The sequence below is a fragment of the Acomys russatus genome, chromosome 20 (genome assembly GCF_903995435.1).
Source record: "Acomys russatus chromosome 20, mAcoRus1.1, whole genome shotgun sequence".
NCBI classification, from domain to species: Eukaryota; Metazoa; Chordata; class Mammalia; order Rodentia; family Muridae; genus Acomys; species Acomys russatus.
Genome location: NC_067156.1, coordinates 27012187 through 27040170, shown reverse-complemented (window position 1 = coordinate 27040170; position 27984 = coordinate 27012187). Strand labels below are relative to the sequence as shown.

At 47.3% G+C, this 27984-nt stretch overlaps 1 long non-coding RNA gene across 2 annotated transcripts in view; it reads right to left on the bottom strand.

Moving 5' to 3' along the window:
• LOC127204415 (uncharacterized) overlaps positions 1–27984 on the bottom strand; it is a 52637-nt gene that overhangs the window by 4778 nt on the left and 19875 nt on the right. For both annotated transcript variants that reach the window (XR_007832466.1, XR_007832467.1), the window contains exon 2: positions 27398–27486. This is a non-coding gene — a long non-coding RNA (uncharacterized LOC127204415). The remainder of the gene's footprint in view (positions 1–27397; positions 27487–27984) is intronic.

Genomic DNA, 27984 nt, shown 5'->3' with positions numbered 1-27984 from the left:
TTTAAATTGTATTTATTTATTGTATGTGAGTGCTTTATTTGCAGAAGAGGGCATCAGATCACATTATAGATGGTTGTAAGCCACCATGTGGTTGCTGGGAATTGAACTCAGGACCCCGGGAAGAGCAGGCGGCGCTCTTAACCACTGAGCCATCTTGCCAGCCCCTGTCAAATGGTTTTATACCATCAGTGTTTCTTGTTTGTGACAGGGTCTCACTCTATAACTCAAGCTGACCTTAAACTGTACAGCCCATATTGGTCTCAAAGTCAAAACAATCCTCCTGCCTCAGGCTTGCAGCACCACACCCAGCTTCCCTTCTGAAACATGGTCTCCAGGGTTGCCAGACTAGTGTCCAGCTTTGCTCCTGCCTCAGCCTCTTAGAGTAGCAGGGTTGAGTCACCCAGCCCAGCTTGAACTCCCCACTCCCCAGCCCCCAATGATGAATGGGGAAACAATAAACATAGAAAAACAGCTTGGAAGGTGGCTCCCTCCTGTCTGAACTCAAAGCCCTCCAGTTTGGCAACCGCTGCCCTTCTGGTTGCATTTCCCACCTCTTCTTTCCCATGGTTGTAAAGGCACTAAACAAACCTATTAGGTGACATGGGCACATCTGCCTGGGAGAGGATTGGTGCTGATGGTGGGGGAGACCCAGGAAGGCATGTAGTAGAGAGGGGGACCATATCTCAGGGCTGCACTTTGCTGGCCCCAGCAAGATGAACAGGGCCTGGCAGATGGGTTCTCCATGTCCCTTGTGGGGGCTTGGGCGTTAGGGTTGGGGGCAACATTCAAGAAAAGTAGTAGCAGTGGGAGAACCTAGAGCCAAAAGCAGGGCGTGCCCCCCCCCCATTTTAGCCTAGCCTTCTGGCTGCCTCTCCAGGGGAACCAGGAAACAAGGAGGGCACCTCCTAGCTCCATGATGGAACATTCAGGCAGGAAGGGTTAAGAGTATAAGACAATCAGCCAGCCCTGCTGGGCCTGGCCTCTCCTGTGGTGGTGGGAGTCTTCCCCAGCAAAGGGAGAGCGACACTTGAGAAACAAACTTCAGAGGGCTAACTTGGCTGCTGCCCCCCTCCCTGGAAGGAGCAGCACCAAGTGTGAAACGTGGTTAACGAAGCCACTCAGACTTCGCCATTTCTCACCCCCTGCATGCTAGAACAGTCACTCATTGGAGGCAGCAGAGATAAGGAAGGGTGAGAGTCGGGGACAGAGATTCCCAGTCCCGACCCCACTCAGCCTTGGGACCATGGTGGACCGGGGCTGGGTTACAGCCCACAGCTTCAGACCCACCCTCAAAGAGTCTATAGATCCTTCTTGGACTTTAGCATCTACTCTACTAATAAAGTCCCAGGGTGCGTTAGGCTGGAGGTTTTGGGACAAAGGCAAGATGGCCTATACTTTCACAAGCCCATGTAAAACACTGGACAAAGCCAGCTCCTAGTTCCAGATTCCAAAGTGACCACTGAACCTAAGACCCACCTACAGGGGCCTAAATTCACCAAAAAAAAAAGGTTATATATAACCCCAGCACCGCGATGCCCCACTTCCCTTTAAGAAGCCCCTACCTGAACCCAGCCTTGAGAATTCCTCCTGTGAACACGCCTGAGAGCTGCCCCAATAAACCAGCCTTTTTACTATAAATTCAACTCAATTATGTTGGTGGAAAAGCCATTCCTTCAGGTTGCTTTCTTTTCCTTTACTTTTTTGTTTGTTTGTTTGTTTGTTTGTTTTTAAGAAACAGTTTCACTGTGTAGCCCTGGCTGTCCTGGAACTCAATCTGTAGACCAGGCTGGCCTCAACTCACAGAATTTTGCCTGCCTGCCTTTGCCTGCCTAGTGCTGGGATTAAAGGTGTACACCACCATTGCCTGGCACCACCTAGATTACTCTTATAAACTAATCTACTGAAGAAATTCTAATGTACAAACTGGGATGGAGGCAGGGCAGTGATGGCGCAAGCATGTAATTCCAGCACATGGGAGGCAGAGGCAGGCGGATCGCTGTGAGTTTGAGGCCAGCCTGGTCTACAAAGTGAATCTAGGACAGCCAGGGCTACACAGAGAAACTCTGTCTCGAAAAACCAAACACAGAAACCACAGCAGGGAGTGATGCTCCTGGACTTTTTGAATTCCATGTCTAGGCCTTGCCCAAGGACACCACTCGCCTGAAATAGTATGTGATCGTCTACAATGACATCAAGAAACATCAAGAAAGATGGCTACCACAGTGACAGCAATGATGCAAGAGAAACAATCAAAATAGACCTAAATATTTTATTTATTCTCTGATGATCATTTTGGTTTTCTGGGTTTCGTTTACACAAAGCAAAGAAAGCTGAATTGCTAACAGTATGTTAGAGAGATGTGTTTGCGTGACTTCTTCCCTGTTTCTTTCTATTTTTTCCCTCTGTGGAAAGTTCAACACTTGGATTTTGGAGACAGAGACAGACAGATAGGCTCAAGAAGGAGCGCCATCTACTAGTTCTATTTCCATGAAACACTGAGATTGTTTCCAGAGTCTTAGCTTCTTTACAGAGATAAGAGACTTTTTTTAAAATGGCACCTAATCTGTTTAAAAATTAGAGAAAACAAAAAAATAAAGACTTCCTAAATTTGCCTTGAGAGTTAAAATAAATAAATAAATAAATAAAAGAAAACCCAGAAATATGGATGTTTTCTGATTTGACATAATAAGCAGTCATTACGTTTTTGTTTTTGTTTTTTTTTAATGTGTATGAATACATTCCCACATGTATGTCTGTGCACCATGTGTGGATCCCCTGGAACTGGAGTTACTGGTAAACCACTATGTGGGTGCTAGGAACCAAACTTGATCTTCTGTAAAAACAGCAAATATATATATATATATAAATATATTTTATTTTATTTTACTTTTATTTTTTTAAATAACTGCTAAGCTATCTCTCCAGCTCCAACAGTTTTTGTTTTACTTTGTTTGGTTTTTAGAGATAGGGTTTCTCTGTGTAGCCATGACTGTCCTAAGCTTGCTCTGTGGACCAGGCTGGCCTCGAACTCACAGAGATCCACCTCCTCCGCCTCCTGAGTGCCATTTGTGTGTGTGTCACACACACATCACACGTCTATATGTATATATTCTCTGTGATACAATACTTCAGAAGTAAGTATCTGAACACAGGAGCACTGGGTTTCAGCACTAAAGGATTGGATGGGAGGGACTTTGCAGTAGGGTCCGTTCAGTGGAGGAACACATGCCTAGCACGCTCTGAACCTTGGGGTTCCATCCCCAGCACCGCCAAAGCCAGGGAGGGGGCCTGCCATTTTGATAGCCTACATGCTCCTCATCTAAACTTCTAAGCCTAACGGAGAAGGTTGTACCAAGTGCCTTAGAGTGTCAGGTCCCAATCCCAGTTAACTGAAATAATAAATAGGAAAAAGATTTGTGAATTGTAAAGGACCTATACACAGAATGCCTAAGAAATCCATTTTTGCAGAGTGACCCTAAAGAAAGGATTTTCACAAAGATCAAGTTCAGTACCTGGATTATCTCCACAAGGTCCAACACTATGAACAAACTGAATGCTGCTGGGGCTGAAGAGGGAATGTTCAGGGCTGTGTGTCAGGAAAATCACCACAGCTAAGGCTTCCTTCCCAGAGGAGGCATGACACTGGAGGACAAGGACAGCAGTCATTAGCTCAGCCACCCTTAGTCAATCAGAAGAGGCATCTCTGTGCTCCCTTCAGATGATCTATAACCACCACTCCACTGGGCACAGTGCCACATTTTTTCCTCCTGGAGTTAATGATGAGAGTCACTCCCAGCCCAGGATAACAGGGAGTCTCTCTTCATTCTAACAGGCTATTTAGAAAGGGTGGCACACGTCTTTAATCCCAGCACTCAGGAGGCAGAGCTAGTTGGATCCCTGTGAGCTCGAGGCCAGCCTGGTCTACAGAGTGAGTCCAGGACAGCCAAGGCTACACAGAGAAACCCTGTTTCAGAAAAACAAACAAAATAAATAAAATTAAAAAATATAAAGGGACATTCATTAAGCAACTTAAAAGAGTTTCAGAAGCCCCTGAAACTGACCAGAGTCATTAGGCTCTTTCCTGCCAGAATAACTAGTACACCAGAGAGTTGCCCCCAGACCCAGCAAAGCCAAGCTGTACCCGGCAAAGACCCTGAGACCTGACCAAGCTGCCTGGAAGAGGTTCAGACCATCCAAGGCACCTGCGAAGGACACTCTCCCACCTACTGAGCTGCCTGCAGGCTGTGCTGTGTGCTCCAGGATCCCAGTTTTGTGAGCTGTCACCAGTACCTCAGGGGACCGTGATGACTCAGCAGTCTTTGGGCAACTTCTGCTTCTGTCAGTAACCCCTAGTTCATGTAGATAACCCCATTAACATTCAGCGGTTGACCAGTTTTGATCTGATGGTATCTGTACTTTGTTTTGTCATGGGATTCCTATCCGTGGTGAGACCTGTGTGTTGTATCTCACCAGGAAAAAAATTTATCACCCAGCAACCACACATGACGTCCTGGGTTTAATCCTCAACACTGCATAAGGGGAGTTGGGGCGGTGGACTGCCAAAATGCAAATGTATAGCTAAAAAAAAAAATCTTTTCAAATCCTCTACACATAGCTCACTTCATTTGCCTCCCTTTCTACAAAGAATTAAGTCAATGTGTGTTCTTCAGACTGCTCCCTTTTCAAATGTGCAATTTCTTTTTTACATACCCTATTTTTCTGCTGTCTGTCTGTCTGTCTCTGTGTGTCTGTCTCTGTCTCTCTCTCTTTTCCAAGACAAGGTTTTCCTGTTTTAGCCCTGGCTGTCCTAGAACTCACAGAGATCTACCTACCTCTGCCTCCCAGAGTGCTGGGATTACAGGCGTGTGCCACCACTGCCCAGCTACCTGCCTCTTTCACTTCATGGCAAATAAAAAACACGTCTGCATAGGCATTGTATGGTAGTCACTGTCCCTGATGCAGAGCATTTGAGCCAAATCCTCTACACAGAGGTGATGGAGTCTTAGCCAAGTTACACAACACCCCTTTTCTACTTAAGGGGAAAAAAAAGTTATAATAACAGAAACCAAAGTATTATTGAGAAGGCTCAGTTACTAATCTAAGTGAGCTAATTTCCTAAATGATGGGCCTGGGAAGAGTGCCTTGACCTGAGTACCATCTGCATGCTGCCCACTGGTTGGTTGGTTTGGGGTTTTTTTTGTTTGTTTGTTTGTTTTTTATTTATTTATTTTTATTTTTATTTTTATTTTTGAGACAGGGTTTCTCTGTGTAGCCTTGACTGTTCTGGACTCATTTTGTAGATAGACCAGGCTGGCCTCGAACTCACAGAGATCTGCCTGCCTCTGCCTCCCAAGTGGAGTGCTGGGATTAAAGGTGTGTGCCACCGTGCCTGGTGTTGCCCATTGGTTTTATTTTCTTTTTTCTTCTCTAATTCCCACACAGTAGTCTGGTGCCTAGAAAAACCGTAATCTACTGAACCCTCCCCCTTCTGATAGACTGAGGTGAGTCACTATTTCCTACTGCAGTAAATACTAGTTTTCCAGTACAAAGGATTGAACCCAAAGCCTTGAATGCACTATGCAAGCAAGCGCTCTACTGCCGAGCTCCATGCCCAGCCTTGCAGGAAGCCCTTCTGAACACAGGTCCTTGCATATACATGTAGTGATTAGAACAGGACGGGTTCCAGTGTGTGAACTGCTGCATCCAAGGTCAGGCGCATTTGCTATGAAACACGTTGCCAGCCTTTCCCCCAAAAGGCCACGCTAACTTACAACCCTGCCAACACTTCGTGTGTGCCAGTTTCTTAGCACCCCACAACACTGGCAGCCGGGATCTCTGGCACCCTTTCTGCACTTGCCTTCCCTAAAGGAGCCCTAAATCAAAACCACCAACAATGCCCTGGTTAAAGTCCCAGGGACACCTAATCCCTTGGTCTCTTCTAAACAAGAATTAGGCTTTTCGGCTCTTTGACAGGCCTTCAGTTGCCCAGACATGGTTCTGGGGATGACTTTGAAAAATATAAATAAAGTGCACTTGCTGTTTCCTAACACCCTCCAGAGAAGCCTGAGAGGCCCTGCTGTCCTGCTTCCTATCACACACAGAAAGATTTGCAATAGCAGCTGGTGTTTCCCTGGGTGGAGATCAGAGCCAGCATTTGTATATAAACATTATCCCAGGGATTGAGGGCCGTGTGTGTGTGTGTGTGTGTGTGTGTGTGTGTGTGTGTGCGCGCGCGCGCGCGCGCGCTGGAGGCACAGGCTGAAACATCCCATTTGTGCCTTTTTAAATTTTAATTTAATTTTATTTTTATTTTACTTTATTTTTGAGACAGGGTTTCTCTGGGTAGCCTTGGCTGGCCTGAACTTGATTTGTAGACCAGCTGGCTTGAAACTCACAGAGATTCTCTCCTGCCTCTGCTTCTGCCTCTGCCTTTCAGAGTGCTGGGATTACAGGTGTGCACCCCCCTCTGCAGCCCCCACTTGCATCTTCAAAGTACATGGCAGACATGAACATCCCTAGCCTGTCCCACCAGGGGCCTCATGAAAAGGCGAGGCACTGCAGACTCAGACCAGCCCTATCCAGGCACACTCAACACCGGAAGAACAAAACTGGAAGCTGGTGTACAGTTCACCCCGAACCTGGAAAGAGGACCGTGAGGCTGGAATCATGTCACCTGTTTTGCAAGGTTACACCTGCTCAGTCCCTAGGATCCCAGCTCCCATCAGACAGTGACAAGGTTCACTCCCAGCTTCATCTCTCAGGATTCTGAGACACAGGGTAAGCGCTCCATGCTTTGTGGTCCCCTTGGAATAGGGGGAAACGGTGGGGAGAGGGCTGGAGAGGAGGGCGGGGCTCTGGAACTCCCAGGCAAGAATGTCAATAATTCTCAGGGCTGCCCTAGCTAAGCTCCACAGACTCAAAGCCAGTCATCTTCCAAACTTGTTTTTCAGGCTATTTTATGGCTTAGAATCATTCACCTTTGATCTTTCTGCTGTCTCCTAACCTGGCAGCAGCTCAGGAACTCCGGTGGGGGACGAGGGGAGGGGGAACAGAGTCTCCGGAAAGGAGAATCAGAACCAATTCCAGAGGCAATATCCAGGAACCTCCCTTCATAACCCTGACCAAGGGATACATCAGGGAATCAATGCAGAAATCAGGGGCCCTGTGGAAGAGAGACAGCCCAGCCACCTCCACTGTTGGCTCTGACTAGAATGCAGGCGGTCCCCAGTGTGTTGTGAGTCAAGGCAGTCCTTTTCTCTAAGACCTTGGAGCAAGCTTGCTGACACATCCGCAGTCCTACGCTGGAGTAAGATTTCTATCTTAGGCATGAAGGGGAGTAGAATATCAATCACCTGGCCTTGAGGGACTTGAGACTCCCAGTGAGGGATGTACTGCTCTTGTGTCCTGGTTAACACAACTGAGTAACCCATGTGCAAAAAGTGTCATGCTGCCCGAAGTGGGCTCCACTGCTCTCTCAAAAGCACCGCACTGGCCAGGTGTGGCAGTCCACACCTATCATATTGCAGCATTCCAGAGGCTGAGGCAGAGGCAGAAACGTGCATATTAAAGTCCAACTTGGGCTACACAGTGAGACAGGGTCTCGTTATGTGGCCCTGGCTGTTCTGGAACTCACTACGTACACCAGGCTGGCCTCAAACTCACAGAGATCCGTCTGCCATTGCCTCCCGTGTGCTGCTGTTAAAGGCCAGTACCACCACAGCCAGAAAGAATCAGTGCTTTTTTCTTTTTTCCCAAGACAGGGTCTCTCTGTGTAACCTTGGCTGTCCTGGACTCGCTTTTGTAGACCAGGCTGGCCTTGAACTCACAGCTATCTTGAACTCACAGCTATCCGCCAGCCTCTGCCTGGGATTAAAGGCATGCACCACCACGCCCGGCAAGAAACAGCTCTTACGATGGATATTAAGAAGAGCTAATCAGGTCCACCGCAGAGCTGACACTGGATCTCAGGGCCCGTTCTTCCACTAGCCCTTTCTAAGGCCCTGGGAAGAACCTCAGGGGAAAATGTGTGCCCACAATTTTGAGCTTCTCTACCATTTGCCAACATGCAGTTTTTTAGTTGCCACAAAGTAAACACTGCTGTCTCTCTCCACGGTGTTTTGCCATCTGTTACTCCTCCCTCACTGCTGTACGGCAGTAGAGCAGCCACAGGCATTCTGGGAATGGATGCCCAAGAGAGCTGCCCCAGGGATACAGTCAAGAGTTTAGCAGGGTATATCTATGTGGTTCACAGTCACCTCCACAGAGAACAGACATCACCAATCACCATTCAGTGCAGGCACAGCTCCCAGGAAAAGGTAGGTACATGGTAGTCCTGACACCATCTCCCTCTTACATTACTATGAGCAGCATTACTGGAGGTGTGGCCTTGTTGGAGTGGATGTGGTTTTGTTGGAGGAGGGGCAGGGCGGAGATGGGGGAAGGGGAGAGTGGGCTTTGAGGTTTCAGATGTACAAGCCAGGCCAGTGGCTCACTGTCTCTTCCTGCTGCCTGCCAATCCAGATGTAGAACCCTCAGCTATCTTTCAAGCACCATGGCTGCCTGCATGCTGCCACATTTCCTGCCATGATGATAATGGACTAAACCTGTGAACTGTAAGCCAGCCCCAATTAACTGTTTTTCTTTTCTTTTCTTTCTTTCTTTTTTTTTTGGGGGGGGGGGGGGGGGTTCGAGACAGGGTCTCTAGGTGTAGCATTGGCTGTCCTGGACTCACTTTGTAGACCAGGCTGACCTCGAACTCACAGCGATCCACCAGCCTCTGCCTCCCGAATGCTAGGATTAAAGGTGTGCGCCACCACGCCCAGCTCCCTGTCTCCCTGTTTTTCTTTATAAGAGTTACCCTATTCGTGGTGTCTCTTCAGAGCAATAGAAATCCTAAGACTCTATGTAACCAAACATGTGCTGAGGAGTAGTGAAGAGGTGAAAGACACAGTCATACATTTCCTTCAAGAAGTGTTTCCACTCATCAGTCCTGCAGAATTGTAGGTGACAGGACTGGCGTTCCCTTGTCAAAAGAGAAAACCTCATCTGTCAGAAACATGTCCAGTAACGCATTCATTCCATTATATAGCACCATAGGTTCTTTTTCATTTTCAGTGGAAACTGCATAAAAGAGAATTACCAAGACTCTATAAGACACAGCCGCAGTAACACTACAAATAATGCCCGGCTCTACATGCTAGTTTGCCCATTTTATCTATCTAAACTGTCTCAGTTAGGTTCCTATTTCTGGAGTTAGATTTACATAAAACACCATGACCAAAAGAAACTTGGGAAGGAAAAGGGTTAAAAAGGGTTATTTTCAACTTAACAGCTCTCGGGTCACACTCTGTCACTGAGGGAAGTCATGGCAGGAACTGAAGCAGAGGCCATGGAAGAACACTGCTTACCGGCTTGCCCAGCCCTGCTTTCTTACACAACTCAAAACTACCTGCTCAAGGGTGGCACCACTTAAAATAGGCCGAGCCATTCCATGTAATCAGTAAAATGCTCCACAGGACTGCCGCTAGACCAGTCTGGTGGAGGTGTTTCTCTAATGAGATTGCTTTTCAAATGAATCTAGCTGTGTCAAGTTTACATACATACATACATACATACACACACAGACACACACACACACAGACAACTGACCCATTATCAAGTTGACACACCAATCTGTTACTATTAAATCAACCTTTTCTTTGTTATTTATCCTCAAGATGATATATTAGCATCAATTATCTCAATGCGCACGCCTTTAATCCCAACACTCATAAGGCAGAGGAAGATGGATCTCCGTGAGTTCAAGGCCAGCCTGGTCTACAGAGAGTCTAGGAAAGCCAAGGCTATACAGAGAACCCCTGTCTTGAAAAACCACGCATACAAAAAAAAAAAAAAAAAACACCATATTCCAACTTTTAAAAGTCCCAGTCTTTACAAACCCAAACACTTTAAAAGTTCAATCTCCTTAAAACATCCAAAGTCTCTCTAAAGTATCCATAGTCTCTCTAAAATTTCAAAGTCTCTTAACTGTGCGAGCCTGTAAATGAAAGATTAAGTTATACACTTCTCATTTCAAGGACAGCCAGGGCACGGTTACAATCAGATCAGAGCAAAACCAAAGCCCAACAACGTAAAAAGTTCAGCGTCAGATACCTGGGATCCAGTCACGATCAGCTGGGCTCCGAAGGGTCTAAGCAGCTCCACTTCTCTGGTTCTACTATGCACAACACAGGAAGATTGTCTCTGAGGCTCAGGCCAGCTCCACTCCTTAACCGCGGCTGTCCTTGGTGGTCACCTCATGGGATGGCCTCTCCAGGATGCCAGGATCTCTCCTATAACTGAGCTGTGCTTTGACTGATAGCCTTGCTTAGGCTGTCTTCAGGGACTCCCATCCCCAGCACACAGTGCAAGCTTCAACTTCTTTGCACGATTCCTTCGATGCCGGGGTTCCTCCTGCAGCTAAGACTGCACCTTCATCAATGGCCGATCCTAGTGCTAAGCCATAACCATTACCACCTGAGAGACTTTGCACATTATTGGGTTCAGCTGCCAGGACAAGGAACATCAACCTTGAAGAAATACCAACAAGAAGATTTCACCTCAATGATGCTGTGCTCTTCTCTCTTTTGGTGGGGAGTGGGGTGCATTTTCTGAGACGGGAGCTCTGTATGAAGTTGTGGATGTCTCAGAACTCATTATGTAGACCAGGCTAGACTCCCACTCATATAAATCCTCCTGTCTCTGCCTCTGTGCTGGAATTAAAGACATGCAGCACTGTGCCCCAGCACTGGTCCCTTCTTAATCACAGGTGATTCTTCAGTTCCCCCTAACTATATCAATTGTCCCAGCAAAGCAAAGGTTTCCCTTTACTTGTTCTGGCTTCATGTTAACCACAGTGAGGTCTTCAGCCTCAGCTGACCAGAACCCCAGAGTCTCTTTGTAGACCAGGCTGGCCTCAAACTCAACAGAGATCCACTTGCCTCTGCCTTCCCAAATGCTGGGATTGAAGCCGTGTGCTGACATCACCTGGCACGAACCACAGACTCTTAATTCAAAATAAGACACAAAGAGTCTCAGTAGAGTCTCCACCTCCCTCTGGAAACTCATGGGCCAGGCCTTCATCATCTCCATTGCTCTCAACATGCCAATTTTCCATGTTTCCACAGAACAGCCCTCTGAGCTGAACAGTCAATGGCTTGTCCAGTCCCAAGTTCAAATACTACCATGGTCCTCTCCAAAACACATACTCAAATCTTTCACAGCAATACCCCTACTACCTGGCACTAATTTCTGCCTTAGTTGGATGTTTCTATTGCTGTGATATAAAAACACCATGACCAAAGCGCAAGCGCAAGCACGCGTGCATACGCATACACACGCATACACACACACAGAGTTGGGGGAGGGGAGAGAGACGGCAAGGGGGGAGAGGGAAAGAGAAATATTTTAAACAGGTTTTTTTGGGGGGGATTTTGTTATTTTTTTTGTTTAGTTTTGGTTTTTCAAGACAGGGTTTCTCTGGGAAGGCCTGGCTATCCTGGAACTTGCTCTGTAGCCCAGGCTGGCCTCAAACCCACAGAGAAAGTGTTGGGATTAAAGGTGTGTGCCACCTGGCTTTTAAATAAGGTTTTTAAAGCTACAAAGCTACAAGATAGCTCCTGAGGAACACCGCTGAGGTTGCCGTCAGGCCATATGCACATGTGTGAACACACACACACACACCACACACACACACACACACACACACACACACACACACACACACACACCAGGTCTCAAAATAAATAAGGAAATAGATAAGCAAATAAGTGCAGTGGAGTTTTACAAAAGGGCTAGAGCTTGAAAATGTTGCTAACATGGCAGTGAATACCACCAAGTTGTGTTTCAGGGTCCCCTTCCTTTTCTGGTTGTCCCAGGGAAAGTTTCATGATCTTCCATTTTTATTTTTTTATTTTTTCATTGCAAACTGGCTTCACTAGCCTAGATAAAGTTTAGGGTTTTTTTTGTTTTTTGGTTTGGTTTGGTTTGGTTTGGTTTTTTTGAGACAGGGGTTCTTTGTGTAGCCTTGACTGTCTTGGACTCACTTTGTAGACCAGGCTGGCCTTGAACTCACAGAGATCGCCTGCCTCTTGTCTCCCATGTGAGCCACCACACACAGCTTTCAGAGTTCCTTTTCATTGTGAAGTGTGTATACTTCAGGCTTTCACTGCCCTTGAAGCCAGGACCCTGTTCATCCAGCTGCAGTGGCCTAAACGGTCAGAAGCACCGCACCATGACAGGGCTTTCTGTTCCGGACAGTGATGAGAGGAGGGAGCAACACCAAGACATCAAGATGAGAGGAAGAAGGGAAACTGAGAAACGACCCTCCCAGGCCTGGAGTGTCACGCCAAGGAGGGCAAGCTAGCACAAGGAGATGTCAGAGGTTTGTCTGGCCCTGCTCTGTGGGCCTTAGAGGACAAGACGGCATCTTCTGCGTGGCTGACTTTAGAAGCTAGCGAAGACAGAGTTCCACCAATAGCTCATCTAAGTGGTCCAAGGTCGGGAGGACTCTAGAGTGACCAGAAGCCTGTCCACCGCCTGTTCAGCTCAGCTTAGCCTCTTAGCCTCAGTAGTAACAGAACAGTAAAGGGCTTTCTCTGCACAGGAACTGTTAAATAAACAGCATACACCTTATTTCATTCTCCCAACAACCCTTTCACTTGGGCACTGTTACCATCCTACTTGCCAAAGGAGGAAAGTAAGATTCTGAAAAGTAGTGTCTTGTCAAGAAACCAGTAAACCAGGGTCTGTCTTGTCCCAGGGCCCAAACTCCCTCCCTCCTTCCCTCCTTCCTCCTTCCCTTCCTTCCAGCTGTTGTAGACTTCCTGTGTAGCTAAGGATGACCTTAAGATTCTAATCCTCCTGCCTGTATCTCTGAAGAGGTGGGATTGCAAGTCTGTGCCCCCTATGCCTGGCATATGCAGGGCTGGGGATGAAACTCAGGCTTTGTGCATGCCGGGGGCCAGCATCCTTTCAGCTGAACTCCAGCACCAGCATCCAACATAGTCTTCTTCTCTCTTTTCCTGTCTCTATTGCTTCTCCCCTGTATGCTTAACAATCCCTTTCCCGTTGACCCCAAAGCAGGTCCAGAACCTTTGAGGGGATCATGGGCCACTTGGGAGGCCGAGCCCTGGGCTCTGCAGGTGGAGGAGAGCCTGCTTCTGAGAATCCTGGGGAACAGGAAGGCTCCCCTGCTGCCTGCCTGCAATCAGTGCGGGCCTCCTCCTTCCTGTGTGATTTCTCATCACTGGCTGCTGGCCGCTGACCGGCTGGAGACCTCCTCGGGAGACTGGAGGTGACCTTGGCAGGGTATGCACACATCCGGTGCCTGTTGTCCTGTGTGTCAAGTGGGCAGCCCTAGCCTCTCACGGGGCTTGCTGTGGACTATCTGGATAAACACAAAGCATGTGGAAAATAATCTTGGGGAACAAACTTAAAGCACCGACTGTTGTCTACTCCACCCTGCAGCTCTCATCTCAAACCATCTAAATCCGGATGAGAGTCCCCAGCACTCCTGCTACTTGGACAAAGGCAGGCAGTGGGAACCCCAACTCCTTTTCCACCTGTAATCAGCCCTCCTTCAGGACCTCAGTCACCCCATTATCAGCACTTCCTGATTAGGTGTGTGGTTTATATAAACTTTTTTTCCCCCTTAATTCCTTTATGAGGAAAGTAAGGTTCAGACTTGTAAGTTACCAAAACATAAGAGTCACCTCCGATTCAAGGTCAGATGTCAGTCTGGATCACACCAGACTGTCGTTATAACAGGATCCTAAAAGCTGCTTTTGCTGAACACCACTGACTCCCGTACTTGGGTCCCCATGTAACCAAAAGCTGGATAAGAGGCTGGCATCTCTGCCTTCCTTTGTATCTGTGTCCTTTACTTTGGGTCAGCCCTCTGCTCAGGACTGCAGGTAGGTGTGTATGACTCACTCAGGAGTGTCTATTTAAAACACAATGGTTATCTAATCCTCTCAGCCCCCTCCACCGCTGAAGGCAGAAAGATAAGCGTGTTTCCAAAGTCCTGCACCAGAAGCCCAAAGGTCATTGTCTGTTGGGATTCCAGGAACAGCACCCTCCAGGGACCATTACCCTGCGATGAGATCAGCCCTGGGGAAGGAAGGCTCATGTTCTGAGCTCCAGGTTGATCCCCTCAAGCAATAAGGACTTCCACTCTTCCTTGCTTTAACAAGACCACCTTGCACAACACTTGCCAAGGCTGTCGGACTATGCCTACCTCTTTTCTGCACTCCATATAGCAAAGACTGCCTGTCACATCCTCCTTTATCCAAGCAACGAGGGAAACCCACAGGAGGGTGCATGATGTACAACCATGACGTCATCTCTCCAATGTGTAGGCACTCAGAGCATCTGTCCTATAATAATCACTCAACAACGATCTTGGTCTCCAAACAAATTAATTTGGCCCCAAATTTCTCATCAGCCATTTCCACCTATCTCTTGTTCTAGGGTCTAGAGCAAGTTCTAGAATCTAGACTGTAAAGCCGTTACCTTTTTACCCTCCCCCCTTCTATTTCTGTTGCCTTCTTCCCCAGTGCCATAGTTGAAAACAATGTTGTGAACAGAGTACAGTATGACAGCACTTGCTCTGGAAAGGTGTTTGGGGGTGTTCCGCTTTTGGGAGCACTCACTTTCACTAACATGTGGACAGCTGTCTAGGGAGACCGGAAGAGGGTTGGCACTTGCTCACCCTGGGTTCTGCTCCTGGCCCCTGCTCTCTTCATGTGCGGCAGGCTGGATTCTGACTCGCATTTCCCTAGGCTGTTGGATAAGGGAATACAGGTCTATAGTCTTTACAAACTCCACCCAACAGCAGGCTGAGCAGACGCTTGGAAATAATGCGGGAAGGGGAGGGTATCTAAGCAAGTAGGAGACAGTGTCAGGAAGAAAACAGTGGCAATTTGAATACCTGCCTGCGAATAAAAGAGCGTCTGTTGCCCCCCCCCCCACCACCCCACCCTCACCCCCCCCACCACCCCCGCTCCTGTTTGCCCTATAAATCTCAGCTCCCTAATCCAGAGTGTTTTTAATTACTGTTGTATAATACAGCCCGCTGTGTTGGGCCTATTGCAGGGAAATTAAAATGAAGGGGGGGGGTGCTGAGGGATCCAGGCTACCCTAGGTCCCCCATATCTCTTGTTTACAGTAATCCTAAAGTGTTTCTCCCCCTTCTGCTATAAATGTCACATGGGGTTTTGCAGAATCAAACATACTACTTCCTTCTCATTCACAAAAACAAACTGAGTCTTGAGCCCGTGTCATTCCTGCTTGTCCTGAGCTAGCTATCTCCTCGGTCAATGTGATGCTTAATTCTCTAGAAACCAGAAGTACCAAATCATTAATTAAACACCACTTGCTTGTGAAAGAAGAGTCCCCCTCCCCTCCACCCCCCTCAGTGTGAAGAAGCTTGCTGATTCAGAACAGAGAGCGCCAGGGACATGACTACTATAACCCCAGCACTCAGGAGGTGACACTAAGACTGCTGTTTAAATATCACCTCTTCTACCTAGCTGGGTGGTCATAGGCAAATCACATAACCTTTCTGAGCTTTGTTCTTCATAAAGCTCCATAAAGGCACAGTGACTGCGGCAGAGCAGGTGCAGCACGCCACAGCCCCACCCCAGCCTGTTTCCGTTGCCATCCCAACTGCCTAGCACAAGCTCCTTCCTAAAATCTGTGTGCCGCACCAACCCCCCACCCCATCTGACCACTGAGGCTTCCTGACCACCCTAGAAGAAACTAACTCCCACAACACACACACACACACACACACACACACACACACCTCCCCTTCACTCTTCATTTCAACCATAACCCGAAGTCCAGCCTGCCATTTCACAAACGTACAAACACATGCACATATTTGTATGTATTGTGTATAGATATGTAATTTTGGGGTCTTGTTAACTTCCCAGGAGGTTTGTGTTTTGTTGACTGCTGTTATCTCTAAGATCTGTGATGGTGGCACCTAGCACGTAATAGGTATTTGGGTGTTTAATAAATATTAACTTGGGCTTTTACAGAGGACTTAGGTTTGACTCCAACACCCACACCACGCAGCTCACAGATGCCTGTAACTCCTGTTCCAGGGGATTTGACTGGAATTCTATAAAAGGACAGGTGGAAACACCGAGACCCACTCTGGAGACCGAGCAACAATTGTGCTCCAAGCCGAAGAATGACAGACAGCTGCAGCGCCCAGGAGCCAAGGCGGCCGCAAATCCCTCTGCAAGGCCACCATCACCAAGAATCCTCTTGTCTGTCCACAGTGACTGAAGGCAAGCAACCGCAGTCCGAGTTCCAGTGTGGGTGAATTCTTTATGCATAGGCCCAGGGGATCCTGGGAGTACAAGTGTCACCCCGGCCTCTCCACTGTTAGATGTAACTTCACCAGGTACCCCAAGTACCAACTGCTCATCTCTTAGGATTAAGAATATTTAAAAAAAAAAAAAAAAAAAAGAGCAGCATTCCTCACAGAACATGGCACGTGGCAAATACCTAACATTAACTGGGACAGCACTGGTGGCCAAGTCACATCAGCAGCTCTTGCCATTGCTCCAATAGCTGGGAATCTGAACAGAGCCTGCTGAGCTCAGAAGCTGTTTAACCTTAGCGGTCTAGCACCCGGTAGCTTCATTTTTCCCACTCAAGTAGAATGAAAGGTTGGGTTGGGGAGTTTCAACATGCATGCACACATGCACGCACCCACTCACAATGAGGTGCAGGCAATTGCTCAGCTTCCCCACCAGTCCCCAAGCCATTCAAGGCCCCTCTATGACCACTCAGAAGACGTCATAAAGCTGACAACTGATAGTTCCAGTCTGAGGACCTCAACTGCTCACACCAGCTCTCAGAGAGGCACAAAGACTTGCCCAGGTGGCCCTGGAGGTTGAGGAGACAAAAGACGCAGCCAATGCTTCCCCTGTAACTAGTTCCGCACCAATTTTAACAAATTCAATTTGTTAATTAAAAAAAAAAATTAAACTTGTATTTGCTAAATTTGGAAATTAAACCAATTTATAATTAACAAATATTAAAGAAGGAGCCCACCAGTAATCAGAATGTAATGAGTCTAGCCTGGGAGAGCGGCTCCAGTTCAACTTAGAAACTTCCTCATCAGCCCATATAAATAGCATCATCTACCTTCTGGTTTTACATGCAAAGATTAAGGGCATGCCTAGGGAATGAACTGCTGTTTTTAATGTTCTAGAAGCCCGAGGCAGACAATTCCAGAGTAAGCAGTAATTGCTCTACAGGAACACTATCTGCAACTAAGGCAGCCCCTTCTTACACCACAGACCAAGCAGGTAGATTGCGTTTTTGGGCCAAGTCACTGGTTGAGAGAACTAACGTAAGAGAGAATTCCAGCTATCTTAAATTGAAGGCAACAAGAGCCACGGGACGGGAGGAGGTGAAGTGGCAGACAGGCACAGATGCACTGAAACCCAAGTGGGTTTTCAAAGAAGGGAACGCCAGCTGCAGAGGCAGGTGTGTTCCCGATGAAGTAACTGAGATTATGGGTCTCTACTTTGGTCTGGCAACTGAGACTGCCACCACGGCTTGGGACCGTATTTCTAGAATGTTTCCCCGGCATTGTAGCTCTCTGGCAAGGCATATAAGCTCTGGGTGACCTAAACCAGTTGTGGGGAAAAGGAACTGGTGACTCAAGTCATCTCCGCGTGCCTCAAGTCTCCCTCGATATTAAAACCAAGATCCCGGCCCCTGATTAGGCTTCGGAGCGAGGATGGTGCTTCCTGGACCCAACAGCAAGCAGAACCAACAATGCATGATCGTGCAGCCCTGTGCGCCCATGTGGGCTGTGGGCCTTCCTCGGCTTTAATTTTTTAAAAAGCCCCTCAGCAATCAGAGGGCAGGGATGTTCCTATAAGCTCAGGGGGTGCACCCTCCTGGGCTCGCAGGAGCCGGGGCTGGAGAGCTGGAGTCGAAGCGGCCGCAGGAGCGCAGAGGCCCTGCTGCGCTGAGCCCGGCGGGGGCGGCGGAGGCGGAAGCGGGGGCGGCCGGACCGCGGTGGGGATGTTTAAAGGAAATTTACAATCATTTCCTCTCTGTGGTTTGGTGACAAATCAACAACATCCTGTTCTTTTGTGAGACTCCGGGCGCCTGCAAGGCGGGGGCAGCGCTTGGTTCTTAAAGAGACAAACACAGGCTCCTCCCTCGCAGCCCTTCCCAGTGGGCTCCCCACCCTACCCCAAATCTATGCATCCTATCTCCCGTAGGCGCCGCCTACGAACAAGAATGCACAAGCTGCTACTCCTGTGGTTTACTGGCCACGACCTGTACGGTGTCCCCTCTCCTGCGGTGTGCCCCCTCCTCCAAGGTCCCGGGAAACAGTGGCCATCCCCACTGATGGTTGTTGCATCCCGGAGTACCTTTCCCTACCGGACAGCTGTGCCTCGCAGGTCTTGGCCCTCTGGCTACTTTTTAGATCCCCTTCTACCAATCCCTTTTCCTCAAAATTGCCAGCCCCCGAACTGTGGATTTATGGTTAAATGTCGATGTGCGTACACGAGGTTTATAAGACGCCAAGGCAGGGAGAGAGACTTTCCGAGCTGTAGAAGTAATGAGAATCAGATGCTCAGGACTAAGGGGCGGCGAGGGTGGGGGGCGGTGCGGGGGGGGGGGGCGGAATCACACAAAATACTCAACTGTCTTCCTGGGACTTAATTCATTCAGTCACTTAATTATTATTATTATTTTTTTTTAACTAAGTGCAGGTCATAACTGGTCCACTATACAACAGTGATGTCGCAGACGGGGTCCTTGGCCCCAGGATGCTTACATCTTAACAGCTTCTAAAGATGAACGATGGGTGGGTGGAGTGCTTCCCGCCTATAGACTAATATCAGAACAGCTGTTCTGTGTAACAACTCTGAGGAGGTGCTCAGCTCACCGGAGACGAAGGCCCTACCCCTAAAAAAACTGTGTTGAAGGGTCGAAGCGGTATTGTCAGGAAAGAGGAGGAAGCGCCCATCAACACCCGGAGGACGTCCCCGGGGTCTCCTGAGCTTCCAGGAGTTCTCTCTGGATGCAAATTAGAATTCTCAAAAGAATTTTCCAGAAACCCTGGTCCCCCTGAGCTGAGGCTGCGAACTTGCTTTGATTAGGTTTTATCTCTAGCACTGTCTACTGAACTTGATTCTTCGGGTACATACTCTGATCACGGGGGTCACTGGATCCCTTGGCCTCTTTCCCCAATGTGGCCACAATGAGTAAGCCTTTGTCTTTTTAAACTGTTAATTTGGCAGTTTTAAAGGACAACTCACCTATTTTGACTTCTTGTGACCCCCCAAGTTAGTTCAACGGTTAACTTAAAAAAACAAAAACCCATGGCCTGGAGTAGTGATGCTCCTTTAATCCAGCACCGGGGAGACAGAGGCAGGTGGTTCCCTGAGTTCAGGGCTAGCCTGCTCTACATAGGAAATTCCAGTTTAGCCAGGGATCTGCAGTAGACACTGTCTCAATAACAACAACCAACGAACCAACCAAATAACAACAACACCAAAAAATTAAATTAAAAATTTAAAAACCTGAGTATTCAGAACCAGAGACCTAGAAAAATTTGAAGTTTGGGTTTCAAGGCAGCCAGGCCCTGAGTCCTTAGCATCATAAACATTTCCTCTAATTTAACTTACAAGAAGAACTGCCCAATAGGATAGGTATACTGACCATTCCCACTTTTCAGATAAGGAAACAGGTACAGGGAGAAAGCATAACTTGGTCAGGGTCAGGTAGCTAATAAGGTCTCAGAAGAGGCGGGTTTCCGGTGACAAAGGGTGGTCCCAAGTGACAGAGGGCAGCCCTATGAAAACAGTCTTTTTGGTCTCCTGCTGAGTCTCTGGATCCTTCCAAGATGATTCCCATAAAGCCTGAGGTTCTGCTTCAGTCAGAGAAACCATTTGGCAGGACACAAGGAGGAAACAACTGCCTGGGTGCTCCAGCAATAGGGGAGGCACATCCCGGCCCATGACATCCCCCCCCCCCCAGGCCACCACTGCCCTTTTCACCTTGTCACCACCTTCCCATTTGTGCAGCTGCCTGAGGCAGGACCCAGAGGAGGGCGTGGTAGAAGTGTGGGCCAGGGGAGTTCCCTAGGAAAGGAACCGCTCCCTTAGAGCAGAGACAGGAAGAAAAGGAAGTCATCAGCGTTTATGGTAGAATAGGGTGGTCCTGGTAAACGTGCACACCTTGGGTCCACCACTTTGGTCCAGCCTGGTTACTAAGTGAGCTCCAGGCTAGCCAGATTAAAGTGAGGAGATCCTGTCTACAAACAAAAACACACCAGAAGGAACCCAGGAAGGCTGAAACAGGAGGATCACAAGTTTGCAACCAGCGTGAGCTACCCTTAAGGGAGGGGAGGAAGGAGGCGGAAGATAGACAGTCCAGAGTAGGATCGTCCTGCAGTGTTCAGGTCCCAGTGCAGCGCATGGAGGAAGGAGAGTGTAAACCCACAAACACCAAAATCCCTTGGAAGAACAGACTCAACAGGGTTGGCTTCAAACTCACAGAGATCTACACCAGGACCACTGTATACTCTCTGCTTTAATCTCCACATTATGTAAAATGCGGTAATAGTCCTGCAATAGGTTTTTCTTTAAGAACAATGGTGAGCCAGAATGACACCTCTTTTTTTTTTTTTTTTTTTTTTTTTACTTATTTATTTAATGTGTGTGTGTGTGTGTTTGGTTTTTGGAGACAAGGTTTTTCTGTGTATTCTTGGCTGTCCTAGACTCCCTTTGTAGACCAGGCTGGCCTCAAACTCACAAGTGATCCACTTGCCTCTGCCTCCCACGTGCTATTTTTATTATTTATTTATTTATTTAGTTAGTTTTTTGAGACAGGGTTTCTCTGTGTAGCCTTGGCTGTCCTGGACTCACTTTGTAGACCAGGCTGGCCTTGAACTCACAGCAATAATCCCGCCTCTGTCTCTGCCTTCCAAGTGCTAGAATTAAAGGTGTATGCCACCAGGCCTGGCCAGAATGACAGCTTTTAACAAAAGCACTTGCTTTGCCAACCTTCTTAGAAACCTTCCATCTTAGGAACCTATAACACACTGAATGTGGAAGCATTCCTCCACAATCCCAGCACTCCTACTGAGAGAAGGGAAGCAGGAGGCAGGGCCTGAGGAGCTAGAGGCCTGCAGAACCAAGCCGCAGAAGCAGGAGGCGTGCTGCCACACAGTGAAAGCGGAGAAAGGACTCCTGAAAGTTTTCCTTTGACCTCTCCTATCTTGCTGTGGCAGGCAGGCATGCAGACACACAAATAAATAGATGCACAATAGTTTGTTTGTTTTAAATGCTTGCTTTTGTTCTGTTTGAAAATGGTCCCTTGTAGCCTAGGCTGCATTCGAACACCTATGTAACTGGTCCTCCTGCCTCCACAGGGTGCTAGCAGTGTAAGTGTGCACCACCACACCTGGCTATATGCTGAATGTGGAAACAGTGCCTCTTCCCATCCCCAGCTGTAAGGCATCCTCGGGGCCTCTCTAGGCCTCAGTAGTCTCTCTAGAAGATGTGAACAAAATTTTGTATTTCACAAATCTGGGTGCAAATTACATTCACAAGGGATAGTGTCCAAAACCACTGGGGAACAAATGCAGGGCTTTGTGTGGGCCAAGCAAGCACACTACTATGATGAAATAAAACTTTTTAAAAACTTGGGGTTTTTTTGTTTTGTTTTGTTTGTTTGTTTGTTTGTTTGTTTTTTGAGACAGGGTTTCTCTGTGTAGCCTATGCTGTCCTGGACTCACTTTGTAGACCAAGTTGTCCTTGAACTCACAGTGATCGGCCTGCCTCTGCCTCCTCAGCGCTGGGATTAAAGGTGTGTGTCACCACGCCTGGCTTTAAAAACTTGTTTTAACTTTTACTTTATGTGTAAGTTTTGCCTCCATGTGTGTTTGTATAACACTCAGATACCTGATGCTTCTGAAGGCCAGAAGAGGACATCAGATCCTATGATCTGGAGTTGCCTGTTGCCATACAGGCTGGGAACTGAACCTGGATCATCTGGAAGAGCAGCCTGTGCTTTAACCACTAAGCCATCTCCCTGGACCCATGTAGTATAATGAAATCAATTTTTTTTTTCAAGACAGGGTTTCTCTGTGTAGCCTCGGCTGTCCTGGACTCACTTTGTAGACCAGGCTGGCCCCGAACTCAGAGAGATCTGTCTGCATCTGCCGCCCGAGTGCTGGGATTACAGGCATGTGCCAATGAAATCAATCTTAAAAGGGGAATCATCAAAACTGAGGCCAGATCCTAGAACTCTCATGTGGGAGAGTTGACGCCTTGCAGGCCACTTCTCCAGGTCTCCCTCTGAGCATGATGGCTCCACCATTTCTGCCACAGTTGCCACAGTCCCTCTATAGATGATCTCTTACCTATAGTCTCACCTTCCTGTCCCAAGAAGAGTGCTGGATTCCAGAAAGCAGAGTTGAGAGCTTCAGGCTTCAACAGATGAGAGGTGACAGCATTTGTGTGAAATGGGAAAATGGTTCCAACAGTCAGAACCTAAGTCCAGGAAAAAAAAAAAAAGCTGGGGGGTGAGAGTGTCTGCTTATAACATCACCTGGAAAACAGTCTCCTCCAATAAGGAACAACTGATTTAGCAAGTACATGACCTGGGCCAACAACAACAGCTGCTACGCTGGACTCTAAGAGATCATCTCCCCACTCTATGACTTCTCTTATTTATGTTTTCTTATAGCTTTGATTTAGAAAGAGCAAAATAGGGGCTGGAGAGATGGCTCAGTGGTTAAGAGCACTGTCTGCTCTTCCAGAGGTCCTGAGTTCAATTCCCAGCAACCACATGGTGGCTCACAACCATCTAATATGAGAGCTGGTGGACAGTCACACATGCAGGCAGAACATTGTATACATAATAAAATAAATAAATAAATTTTAGAAAGAAAGAAAGAAAGAAAAGAGCAAAATATCCGGCTTCAGAGCAGAAGCTAAGGAGTCAGAGAACTCAGTGATACAGCCAGTTCTCCTATTTTCTCTAAGCCTCCCTTCCCTTTTCTTGAAAACGGAGTTGATGGTGAGAATTAAATGCACTAATAAAGCCAAGGCCTCAGCCATGTACCTGGCACATGCAGTACAAGGTAATTGGCAGCTTTAGAACTACAAGTACAAGACCCCAGGCAGTCATTAACCTCACCTAACAGCTGAGGAAGGAAAGTGCCTTCGCTAACCAGCTCAATAGTGCTCACACATTGACTTGGTCTCCGGAAGTAAAAGTCATCCAGGGGCCTGTGCTCCTCCAAATGCAATAGTGATTGGGCTATTATTTATTTAAACATTATCACCTTTGGGCTGGGAGTGTAGTTTGTTGCCCAGCCTGCAAATGGTTCTGGGCTTGCTAACACCGCCCCCCCCACACACACACCATATCATGTACACCTTTTACCCCCAAACCCAGAGACAGATGGAGCTCTGAGTTCAAGACAAGCCTGGTCCACAGAGTGAGTTCCAGGACAGCCAGGGCTACAAAGTGTACCATACTGCATGGTAGTTACATGCAGAGGCTGGGTGTTACAGACATAGACCCCTTCCTTGTTCCCACAGGGGCCTGAGCAGCTTGAATCCTCGCTTCCCAAATCCTTCAGATATTGTTTTATTTGCTTTTCTTTTCTTTCTCCCTTCGTCTTCTTTCTTTCTTTTTTTTGTGGGGGGGGGGGGTGTTTCAAGACAGGGTTTCTCTGTGTAGCCTTGGCTGTCCTGGACTCGCTTTGTAGACCAGGCTGGCCTCGAACTCACAGAGATTCACCTGTCTCTGCCTCCCAAGTGCTGGGATTAAAGACATGCACCATTGCTGCCCTGCTCTTTCTTTCTTAAAAGCAAATGAACAAACAAGCAAAAAGCAAAAAACAAACTGCTACCTCCTTCCCCATTTAGTTTGGAGAAAGTTTCTGAGAGTGAGTTTTAAACGGGCGGACCATTAGCAGCATAACATAACAAAGCAAAAGCAATTTTCCAGGTCACCCGCCAACTCTAGAGCACTACTACTTAAAAACCCTCTGTTGGAAGGTTGGTCCAATCCTGGCTGGTCCGGGATTGGAGAGAATGCCCCATCTTTATGGCCAGCAAACCAGCAAAACCATGGCCTGGCTTGCATGCAGGCATTTTAAGTGGTTTTGTGTGAAATGCAGATTTGGGGGAAGAGAGTTCCTATCAGAGAGCTCATGGCTGAAAGGTTTTCTGTGGCTTTTGATTTAGGGAACCTGGACGCCTGCTCTGGCTTCAGTAGGAGATCTCAAATATAACATGCTCTTAAATAGTGTGGAAAGCTACTGAGCATGCGCGCAGAGAGAAAGAGGGAGAGAAAGGAGACAGAGACAGAGAGACAGCCTTCTCCCAGCCATGGTTCACACCTTTACTGATTCCCACCATTCCCAGTGATAAGAGTGCAGAATGGCCAGGCGTGGTGGCGCAAGCCTTTTAATCCCAGCGCTCCGGAGGCAGAGGCAGGTGGGACTCGGTGAGTTCGAGGCCAGCCTGGTCTACAAAGCGAGTCCAGGACAGCCAAGGCTACACAGAGAAACCCTGTCTCGAAAAACCAATCAAACAAACAAATAAATAAAAAGAGTGCAGAGTACCTGGGCAAAGGCAGCATGACGGAAGTCTATCTAGCTTAAGTGCTGTCTGGGATCACCCTTGCTGTGAGGGAGACTGGAGCAATGAAGTGTTGTTGAACTCTTGTAGGAAGAGGAGTTTTCTCACCTCTCCACCTTCACCTTCTATCATCATCACCATCATCATCATCGTTATTATCATTACCATTATTGACAGGGTCTCTCTACATAGCCCTGGCTGTCCTGGAGCTCACTATCAGACCTGGCTGGCCTCAGAGATCTGCCTGCCTCTGCTTCCTGAGTGCTGGAATTAAGGTTGTCCACTACCTCACTCTCCAGTATACTGCACCCCAGAAGTTCCCACATCTCATAGCCACTGGGCACAGCCTCAAAATCCCTATAAAGTCTTTGTTTTTATTTGGACTTTCTTAATTTCTTTCTGTTTTCTTTTTGTAAACAGGGTCTTAGTATGAAGCTCTGACACACATTCTAACTGGGTGGCTGCTAAATTATAACAATCTTCCTTTCTCCTCCTCCCCCTCCTCCTCCTCCTCCTCTTCCCCCTCCTCTTCCTCCCCTTCCTTCTCCTCTCCTCCCCCTCCTTCTTCTTTTTTAATTTGTTTGTTTTTTCAAGACAGGGTTTCTCAGTGTAGCCTCAGCTGTCTTGGACTCCTTTTGTAGACCAGGCTGGCCTCGAACTCTGCTTCTTAAATACTGAGATTATATGCATGAGCCATCCTGAGTCCAGTAACAATCCTTTAACCTACTGACTCAGCATCTCCCAGGGCTCTGCCAAATTACACAAAGCTGCTTAAAGAACACAGATGGCTCAGCTTATGATGGTTCAATGATTTGCCTCAAACTGCAAGATGGTCCAAAGTAATATAATACTTCTACCAAATAAGTAGAAAACATATTTCCTCTCTTCTAATTTAAACCCTTCCTGGGCTATCAGTGTACAGACAGATCCTCTCATGATGCTGGGAAGCTACTAGCATGCCAGAAAGATAGTGCTGCTACGATGAGCAGTGAAGTGCATTTAATGTGCTTTCAATGTCCAGTGGATTTGTGGGGATGGAAACCCCATCATAAGATGGGAGTCTACATCTTTTGCAGTTTTTCCAATTAACACTAGTTTCCAGACATAAAAAAAGAAAAGGCAGTAGAATGCTTTTCTTTCTTTTTTCTTTTTCTTCTGTTGTTGTTTTGTTTTTTGAGACAGGGTTTCTCTGTGTAGCTTTGGCTGTCTTGGACTCGCTTTGTAGACCAGGCTGGCCTCGAACTCACAGCGATCCACCTGCCTCTGCCTCCCAAGTGCTGGGATTAAAGGCTTGCGCCACCATCGCCTGGCTTAGAATGCTTTTCTTTTCTTTTCTTTTTAAATATTTATTTATTTTATGCATAGGAGTGCTCTATCCCATGTACATCTGTTTGCTAGAAAAGGGCATCAGATCACATTACAGATGGTTGTGAGACACCATGTGGTTGCTGGGAATTGAACTCAGGACCTCTGGAATAGCAGACAGTTTCTTAACCGCTGAGCTACTTCTCTAGCCCTCTAGAATGCTTTTCAAAGTAAAAAAACATAAAAATATTGGATCAGGCATGGTGGCACACACCTTTAATCCCAGCACTTGGGAGGCAGAGGCAGGTGGATCGCTGTGAGTTCAAGGACAACCTGGTCTACAAGGCAAGTCTCAGAAAATAAATAAATAAATAAATAATTTATTCAGATTACATCTCATTTGTTATCCCCTCACTAGTATCTTCCCGTTCTCCTCTCCCTCCCTCCTTTTTTCACCCTATTCCCTCCCCAAGGTCTGTGACAGGGACCTCCTCCCCCACCATATGATCACAGCCTATCAGGTCTCATCCTGGTAGCCTGCTTACCCTTCCTCTGAGTGCCACCAGGCCACCCCGCCAAGGGGAAGTGGTCAAATAGAAGGCACCAGAGTTCATGTCAGAGTCAGTCTGCACTCTCCACACAATGTGGAGAATGTGCTGTCCATTGGCTAGATCTGAATAGGGGGTCTAGGTTTACTGCATGCATTGTCCTTGGTTGGTACAGTAGTTTGAGCTAACCCCTCTTTTTTTGTTATTGTTGTTGTTTTCAAGATAGGGTTTCTCTCTGTAGCCCTGGCTGTCCTGGAACTTGATCTGTAGACCAGGTTGGCCTTCAACTTGGAAATCTACTTGCCTCTGGCTCTGCCTCTCTGCCTCCCAAGTGCTGGGCTTAGAGACTCAGACTTAAAAAAAAAAAAAAAAAAAGAAAGAAAGAAAGAAAGAAAGAAAGAAAGAAAAGAAAAAAAAATAAAAAGGACTCAAGCCTTTTGGCTGTCTGAAGGCAAGATGGGTCACCAGCAGCTCTGCTGGAGTCACCCATGGAAGTTTGGCCAGGGTTCTCGCTCCTGCAGCCTTTGCTCTAACAGCTACAGTCTGATCCGGAAATACAGGCTCACCATGTGCCGTCAGTACTTGAAGGACATAGACTCCAATAAGTTGGACTGAGCAACCTTGAGTGAATTATTCTAGACTGTCTACCCAGTGAAACTGATCAAGTGGAGACCTTCAAAAAAAAATTTTTTTAGGACACCATTCTATTATTTTTATAAAAAGTAATTCTGTCTTGCCAGGTGGGAACGTAGCTCAACAGAACTTGCTTTGTGTGCCAAGGCCCTGGTCTGATCCCCAGCGCCCCCAGAAAGAAAGGGAAAAAGGATACCTCAATGAAGTCTGGACCAGACTCCTTACCAGGCCAACGCAACCTGCCTAGCTCTTGTCGGTCTCTTGGCATCCAATCATTTTCCTGATTTCCTTGGGCTAAGTCCTCCAGTAGGTTCCTAAAAAGAGAAATGCAGGTGGTAAATTTCTCGGACCTTCATATATGAAAATGGCTTTACTTTTATTCCTTAATCTTTATGTTTGTTTGTTTGTTTGTTTGTTTATTGAGGCCGACTCAAGCAACCTGCCCACCTTCGCCTGCAGTAGCTAGGGCACTTAGCTCCTACTACTGCGTCTGGAATTCTTCATATTTTGATTGATAGCTTCATGAGGTATAAAATGATAAATCTTATTTTCCTGGCTCTACCACCTAAGAAGTGTGAAGGTCTCCAGTGTTCAGGTCTTTGAATAACAAGTTTCTTTTGGGAGTCACCACGTGAAGGCTGGGAATTGGAGTTTTCTGCACTGTTGAGCTGTCTCTTCAGTCCTTCCTTTTGTACAAAACAAATAATTCATACTGTGTCTTGCATACCTATAAAGACAACTGTGCCATTATTGTCATTAGGGAGATTTCCCTGCCAGCCACCTACCCTTGCACACACACTTAGGGGTTCCCA